The sequence below is a fragment of the Chiloscyllium plagiosum genome, chromosome 41, assembly GCF_004010195.1.
Source record: "Chiloscyllium plagiosum isolate BGI_BamShark_2017 chromosome 41, ASM401019v2, whole genome shotgun sequence".
Lineage (NCBI taxonomy): Eukaryota > Metazoa > Chordata > Chondrichthyes > Orectolobiformes > Hemiscylliidae > Chiloscyllium > Chiloscyllium plagiosum.
In genome coordinates this window covers 10,131,991-10,139,143 of record NC_057750.1, presented here as the reverse complement: position 1 = coordinate 10,139,143, position 7,153 = coordinate 10,131,991, and the positions used below count along the sequence as shown (strand labels likewise).

General features: G+C 46.5%; 1 protein-coding gene across 1 annotated transcript in view; it reads right to left on the bottom strand.

Moving 5' to 3' along the window:
• gemin7 (gem (nuclear organelle) associated protein 7) overlaps nucleotides 1-275 on the bottom strand; it is a 2,489-nt gene extending 2,214 nt beyond the window's left edge. The window contains exon 1 of the mRNA XM_043681090.1: nucleotides 26-275. The gene's annotated coding sequence lies outside the window, so the exon portion shown is untranslated. The remainder of the gene's footprint in view (nucleotides 1-25) is intronic.
• Between the last annotated feature and the right edge of the window lie 6,878 nt (nucleotides 276-7,153).

Genomic DNA, 7,153 nt, shown 5'->3' with positions numbered 1-7,153 from the left:
TCCCTTCTCAACCCCCCCCCCATACCTTCCTCCCCCCCCGGGAGGGGATTGTGACGGGGGTCGGTATCGTTATGAGCGGGTCCCTGCCTCTGTGTCTCTGTCGGAAGCCCCCGGGGCCTAGCTCCGAGCCTGGAATCACAGTATGAGCTGCCCGGAGCCGGGGGAGGGGGGACCCAGGTCCCGCCCGGATCCCGGTCCCCGCGGTCCCTGAACATTGGTTCCGGCCCCGGTGCAGCGCCCCCTGTGGCTACTGCGGGGACTGTAGCTGCCTCCACCAGATGGAGCAGCACATGACCCCTCTCAGCATCAGTCAATGATCCAGGGAGTGGAGCAGCACATTGCATCTGCTCATGTGACATGGGCATCACTGGCTGGGCCCAGCATTTATTGCCTGCCCCTAACTGCCCCTTGAAAAGGTGGCGGTGAGCTGCCTTTGTGAACCATTGCAATGCCCTGTTGTAGGAATGACTTGGAGACAAATGGGGTGTACAACTATCACACAACGCCAAGTTATAGTCCAACAGGTTTATTTGGAAGCACTAGCTTTCAGAGCACTGCTCCTTCATCAGGTGATTGTGGAGAATAAGATTGTAAGACACAGAATTTATAGCAAATTTGGGGCAGCACGGTGGCACAGTGATTAGCACTGCTGCCTCACAGCACCAGAGACCTGGGTTTAATTCCCGCCTCAGGTGACTGACTGTGTGGAGTTTGCACGTTCTCCCCGTGTCTGCGTGGGTTTCCTCCGGGTGCTCCGGTTTCCTCCCACAGTCCAAAGATGTGCAGGTCAGGTGAATTGGCCAGGCTAAATTGCCCGTAGTGTTAGGTAAGGGGTAAATGTAGGGGTATAGGTGGGTTGTGCTTCGGCGGGTCGGTGTGGACTTGTTGGGCTGAAGGGCCTGTTTCCACACTGTAATCTAATCTAATCAAAAGTTTACAGTGTTTTGTAACTGGAATTATATATTGAGAAAGACCTGGATTGTTTGTTAAATCTCTCGTCTTTTAGAATGACCATGTTGGTTTCAGTTCTTTCATATGAAAATCGCAATTTTTTTTAAAAAAAACAAACAATCTAGGTCTTTTTCAATATATAATTTCAGTTACAAAACACTGTAAACTTTTGCTATAAATTCTGTGTCTTACAATCCTATTCTCCACAACCACCTGATGAAGGAGCAGTGCTCCGAAAGCTAGTGCTTCCAAATAAACCTGTTGGACTGTAACCTGGTGTTGTGTGTGATTTTTAACTGTTATAGGAAGGATTGATGTAGAGTGCTGGTGTTGAACTGGGGTGGACAAAGTTAAAAATCACACAACACCAGGTTATAGTCCAATAGGTTTATTTGGAAGCACTAGCTTTCGGAGCGCTGCTCCTTCATCAGGTGGTTGTGGAGCAGGATCATAAGACACAGAATTTATAGCAAAAGTATTATGCAATTAAAATGATATATTGAACAAAACTAGATTGCTGTCAAGTCTTTCATCTTTTAGAATGGGTGGCAGGTTTTGGTTCATTAATATGTAAATCCTAGAACCTCTTTTAAGTTACATTGTTGAGATAACAAGGTGTTATAAAAACAGGTGACATCTCAACTCAGACAATATAGGAAGGATATTATTAATCTGGAGAGTGATCAGACAAGATTTACCAGGAACGTTCAGGGGAATGAACAGTTTGAGCTCTCAGGAGAGTCTGGATAGGCTGGGACTTTTTTCACCGGAGGTTCATAAATCATGAGGGGCATTGATAAGGTGAATGGCAAAGGTCTTTTCCCCAAACTAGGGGGAGTTCAAAACTAAGGGGCATATTTTTAAAGTGAGAGGAGAAAGATTTAGAAGGGACGTGAGCAGCAACCTTGTCTTACAGAGAGTGGCTCGTATGTGGAATGAATTGCCAGAGAAAGTGGTAGTTACAACATTTAAAAGACATTTAGACAGGTACGTAATTGAGAAAGGTTTAGAGGGAGATGGGCCAAACGCAGGCAGGTGGGACTGGTTTAGTTTGGGATTATGTTCGGCATGGACATGTTGGACCAATGGGGTCTGTTTCCATGCTGTATGATTCTGTGACTCAATGTGCTGCAGGTAGACCCACAATTCCATTCCAGGAGCTTGACTTAGAGACATTGAAGGAACGGTGATATATTTCCAAATTCAGGATGTTGTCAGGAACATGCTGGGGGTGGCGTTCCCTTGTATCTGCTGCCCTCATCCTTCTAGATTGTCTAGGTCACGAGTTTGGAAGATACTGACTAAGGAACCTTGGTGAATGTCTGCAGTGCACATTGTAGATGGTTCACACTGCTGCTACTGAGCATCAGTGGTAGACGGAGTGAATATTTGTGGATGTGGCACCAATCAAGCGGGATGCTTTGTCCTCACTGGTATTGAGTGCAGCTGCACTCAACCAGGCAATTTGAGAGTATTCCATCTCACTCCTGACTTGTACTTTGAACATGGCGGATAAGCCTTTGAACAGAAATGTTGCAGACTTCCGAGTCTCTGATCTACTCCTGTACCCACAATATTTGTAGAGTTAATGTAGTTCAGTTTCTGGTCAGTGATAACCCCCAGGAGCTCTGTCCATCTCTCTTTCTCTCTATCTCTATTTTTCTTTCTCCGTCCCTTTATCTCTCATAAAACACTTTCCTTTTATTTTCCTTATTGTTGATTGTGGAATGAAATGGGAAAATTTATTGCTTTAAAAGCAAGAGATATTTGAAGGATTATTGCACTTTTTAAAACCTTCCCTTACACTCAATTTAAGTGCTGTTTGGTCAGCTGATGATTCAAGCAGTTGATAAAAACCTATTGCAGAGCAGTTGGGACTGGGGCAGTGTACAAAGGGAGATTTGACTAGCAACAAATAGCCAAGTGATGTGGGAAATTGTAACCAGTTTCAGAAGGGGCTGACTCTCACTGGGGGAACAGTTCTATCTCACAAGTTCAATCACAGAATGTTTATGACCCAGAAAGTGGCCATTTAGCTCATCATATCTGTATTGGCTCTCCAAAACAGCAATCCCCTTGGCTTCATTCCCCTGCACTCTCCCCGAAATGCCACACATTCTTCCTTTACAAATAATAATCTAATGTTTCCTTGTAAGTGTTGATTGGAACTGCCTGCACCAAACTCTGAGCAGTGTGTTCCAGATCACAGACATTCTCTCCAGTTTGCCCAGTTGGCTGGGCTGTTGGTTTGTGGTGCATTGTGATGCCTACAGTGTGGGTTCAATTCCCACACTAGCTGAGGTTACCATTTGGCCCATATTGCTCTAACCCTTCCCATTCCTATACCCATCTAGATCCCTTTTAAATGTTGTAACTGTACCAGTCTCCACCACTTCCCTTGGCAGCTCATTCCATACACGCGACACCCTCTGTGTGAAAAAGTTGCCCCTTAGATCCCTTTAGATCTTTCACCTCTCGCCTTAAACCTACGCCAACTAGATTTGCACTCCCTTTCCTGGGGAAAGGGGCGTTTCTTCTGAAACAGCACACACACACACCCCGCCCTCACTCCCCCTCCCCCCCTCTCTGGTGTCCCCCAGGTTAAAGCACCATCAGGCGGAGACATTTCTTCAGCCAGAGAGTGGTGGGCCTGTGGAATTCATTGCCGCGGAGTGCAGTGGAGGCCGGGACACTAAATGTCTTCAAGGCAGAGATTGATAAATTCTTGATGTCACAAGGAATTAAGGGCTACAGGGAGAATGCGGGTAAGTGGAGTTGAAATGCCCATCAGCCATGATTGAATGGTGGAGTGGACTCAATGGGCTGAATGGCCTTACTTCCACTCTTATGTCTTATGGTCTTACCCATTCCCCTACATTTACCCCTGACTAATCCACCTACACTATGGGCAATTTAGCAATTCACCTGTCCTGCACATCTTTGGACTGTGGGAGGAAACCAGAGCACCCGGAGGAAACCCACACAGACAGTCGCCCGAGGCAGGAATTGAACCCGGGTCTCTGGCGCTGTGAGGCAGCAAAGCTAACCACTGAGCCACCGTGCTTCTTTTTTCAGTTCTGGTCTCCCTGTTATAGGAAGGGTGTTTTGAGACTTGAAAGGGTTTAGAAAAGATTTACAAGGATGTTGGAGGGTTTGAGCTGTAGACGGAGGCTGAACAGGCTGGGGCTGTTTTCCCTGGAGCATCAGAGGCTGAGGGGTGACCTTATAGTGGTTTATAAAGTCATGAGGGGCATGGATAGAGTGAACAACCAAGATATTTTCCCCTGGGTAAGGGAGTCTGAAACTAGACAGATTTCAGGTGAGAGGGGAAAGATTTAAAAGGGACCTAAGGGGCAACTTTTTCACGCAGAGGGTGGTACGTGTGTGGAATGAGCTGCCACAGGAAGTGGTGGAGGATGGTACAATTACAGCATTTAAAAGGCATCTGGATGGGTACATGAATAGGAAGGGTTTGGAGGGATATGGGAGATGCTGGTAAATGGGACTGGATGAGGTTAGGATATCTGATCGGCATGGACGGGTTGGACCAAAGGGTCTGTTTCTGTGCTGTACATCTCTATGACTCTATGGCTCACTGATGTCTTCACATCCTCCCTAAAGTGGGGCTCTCTGTATGTTTATTACTCTCCTAAACCTCTCCGGCTATTGCATATGTGCCTTGAAGGCAAGTAGCAGTGGGATATTTGACAGTGTAGTGCATCACAACCACTCCCAAACTGTTCCTCACCTAAAATCTCATTGTAAATGATTCCAAGCTCAATCTCAGTAATTTAAGGAACTGCCCCAGTGCTGCTTTACTGGAACATACAGACTTATACTCTGAGTACCACACTGATTAGAATATTTACATACTGGTTAACTGGGGAGAGACCATTAATGTCACTGCTGAGTTTGATTGAATGGACTGGGAGCTGTACAGTTGGGTGGTTCTGGCTCCTGCACATTCTGCCATTGTGACACATTCCATTTGATGTCACTTGTGGGCCATTCGTCAAGACCCTGCCCCACCCCCCGTGACAGTGCTGTCACACTTTGGGGAGAACAGTGAGATGTTAGAATGAGTGCCCCAGGGGGACCTTCCCCCTCTTTACTTTTGCAGAGTGAACGTTGGGCAGCAAGACCCCGACAGCGTGATCGAAGGGGCAGAGACGGGGATGAGTCGAACATCGATCTGTCAAAGGAAACGAGAAGTCAAGAAGCCCCTGAACCTCATTGCTCTCCTCCTTCTGTCAGGAGGTCAGTGAGGGGCAATTAGCGGTTGGAGATCAATTTATAAAGATTGGGGTCATACACAAAAGGGATTTGAGTGAAAACTCTTTCCCTCTGCAATGCAAGTGCAATCTGAAATGTACTGCCCGATGGAGACAGATTCACTCATGATTCCAAGGAGAAATTGGATGAGCAGGCCATCAAAGGAAAAGTGGGGAAGTTGTACTAACTATATTTCTTTTACAGACAGGCAGCTTGAACCTGATGGACTGACTGGCCTCCCTCTACACTCTGCTATGATTCAGTGATTACAACCAATCCCCACTGCCTTTGAGAAAGTGGTGTGGAGTTATTTACTCTTCGGACAAGACCAGGCCAACATTTATTGACCCTCCCTAATTGCCCCTGGAACTGAGAGGCTTGTGGGACCATTTCAGAGGGCAGTTGCAAGTCAACCACATTGCTATTGGTTAGGAATCAGATGTAGGCCAGACCAGGTAAGGGTGGCAGATTTCCCCTCACTAAAGGGCATCAATGAATAGGTAGGTTTGTAAACAACGATTGACAGTGGTCACTACAGGTATTAGGTTGGCTTTTTAATTTTAGATCTTATTAAATTCACGTTTCACCATAGTGGGATTTGAACTCACAGACTCCAGCACTTCAACCTTGGGGGGGATCTGCCTTACTAGTTCAGCAACATTACCACTACACTGGCAGCTCCCCTGTTTTATTAGCTACAATTGAGTGACTTTTCAGCAGCTATTTCAGAGGGTAGTTAAGACCTAACCACACTGAAGTTGGGTGGAGTCAGATATAGACCAGACCAGGTAAGGACAGTGGAAACTCCTGCTCAAAGGACACGAGGAATACTGATGGCTTTTTTTAAAAATCACCCATGTCTCCTGATCTTGATAGTGACCCTAGCCTTCTATTCCAGATTTTACATGGCTTCGTGTGTGGGAAGTCATGACTCACAAACATGATTGAATATCTTGAGGTCGTAACCAAAAAGATCGATGAGGGCAGAGCAGTATCATTGAATCCTTACAGTGTGGAAACAGGCCATTTGACCCACTCTGACCCACTTGTCCCTAATTCCTCTAACCCCCAACCTTGCATTTCCCATGGCTAACCTACATATCCCTGGTCACTACAGGCAATTTAGCATGGCAACCCATCTAAACTGCACATCTTTGGACTATGAGAGGAAACTGAAGCAAACCCTTGCAGAGACAGGAAGAACATGCAAACTCCAAACAGACAGTCACCCGAGGCTGGAATTAAACCTGGGTCCCTGGCGCTGTGAGGCAGCAGTGCGAGCCACTGAGCTACCAACCACCCTAAATGTTGTCTACATGAACTTTAGTAAAGCGTTTGACAAGATTCCACATGGTAGACTGATTAATAAAGTTAGATCACACCAGATTCAGGGTGAGCTTGTCAATTGGATGCAAAATTGATTTGATGATAGGAGACAGAGGATGGTGGTGGAGGGTTGTTTTTCGGAATGGAGGCCTGTGACCAGCAGTGTTCCACATGGATTGGTGCTGGGTCCACTGTTGTTTGTCATTTACATAGAGTGATAGAGTCATAGAGATGTACAGCATGGAAACAGACCCTTCGGTCCAACCCGTCCATGCCGACCAGATATCCCAACCCAATCTAGTCCCACCTACCAGCACCCGGCCCATATCCCTTCAAATCCTTCCTATTCATATACCCATCCAAATGCCTCTTAAATGTTGCATTTGTACCAGCCTCCACCACATCCTCTGGCAGCTCATTCCATACACGTACCACCCTCTGTGTGAAATAGTTGCCCCTTAGGTCCCTGTTATATCTTTCCCCTCTCACCCTAAACCTATGCCCTCTAGTTCTGGACTCCCCGACCTCAGGGAAATGACTTTGTCTATTTATCCTATCCATGCCCCTCATAATTTTGTAAACCTCTATAAGGTCACCCCTCAGC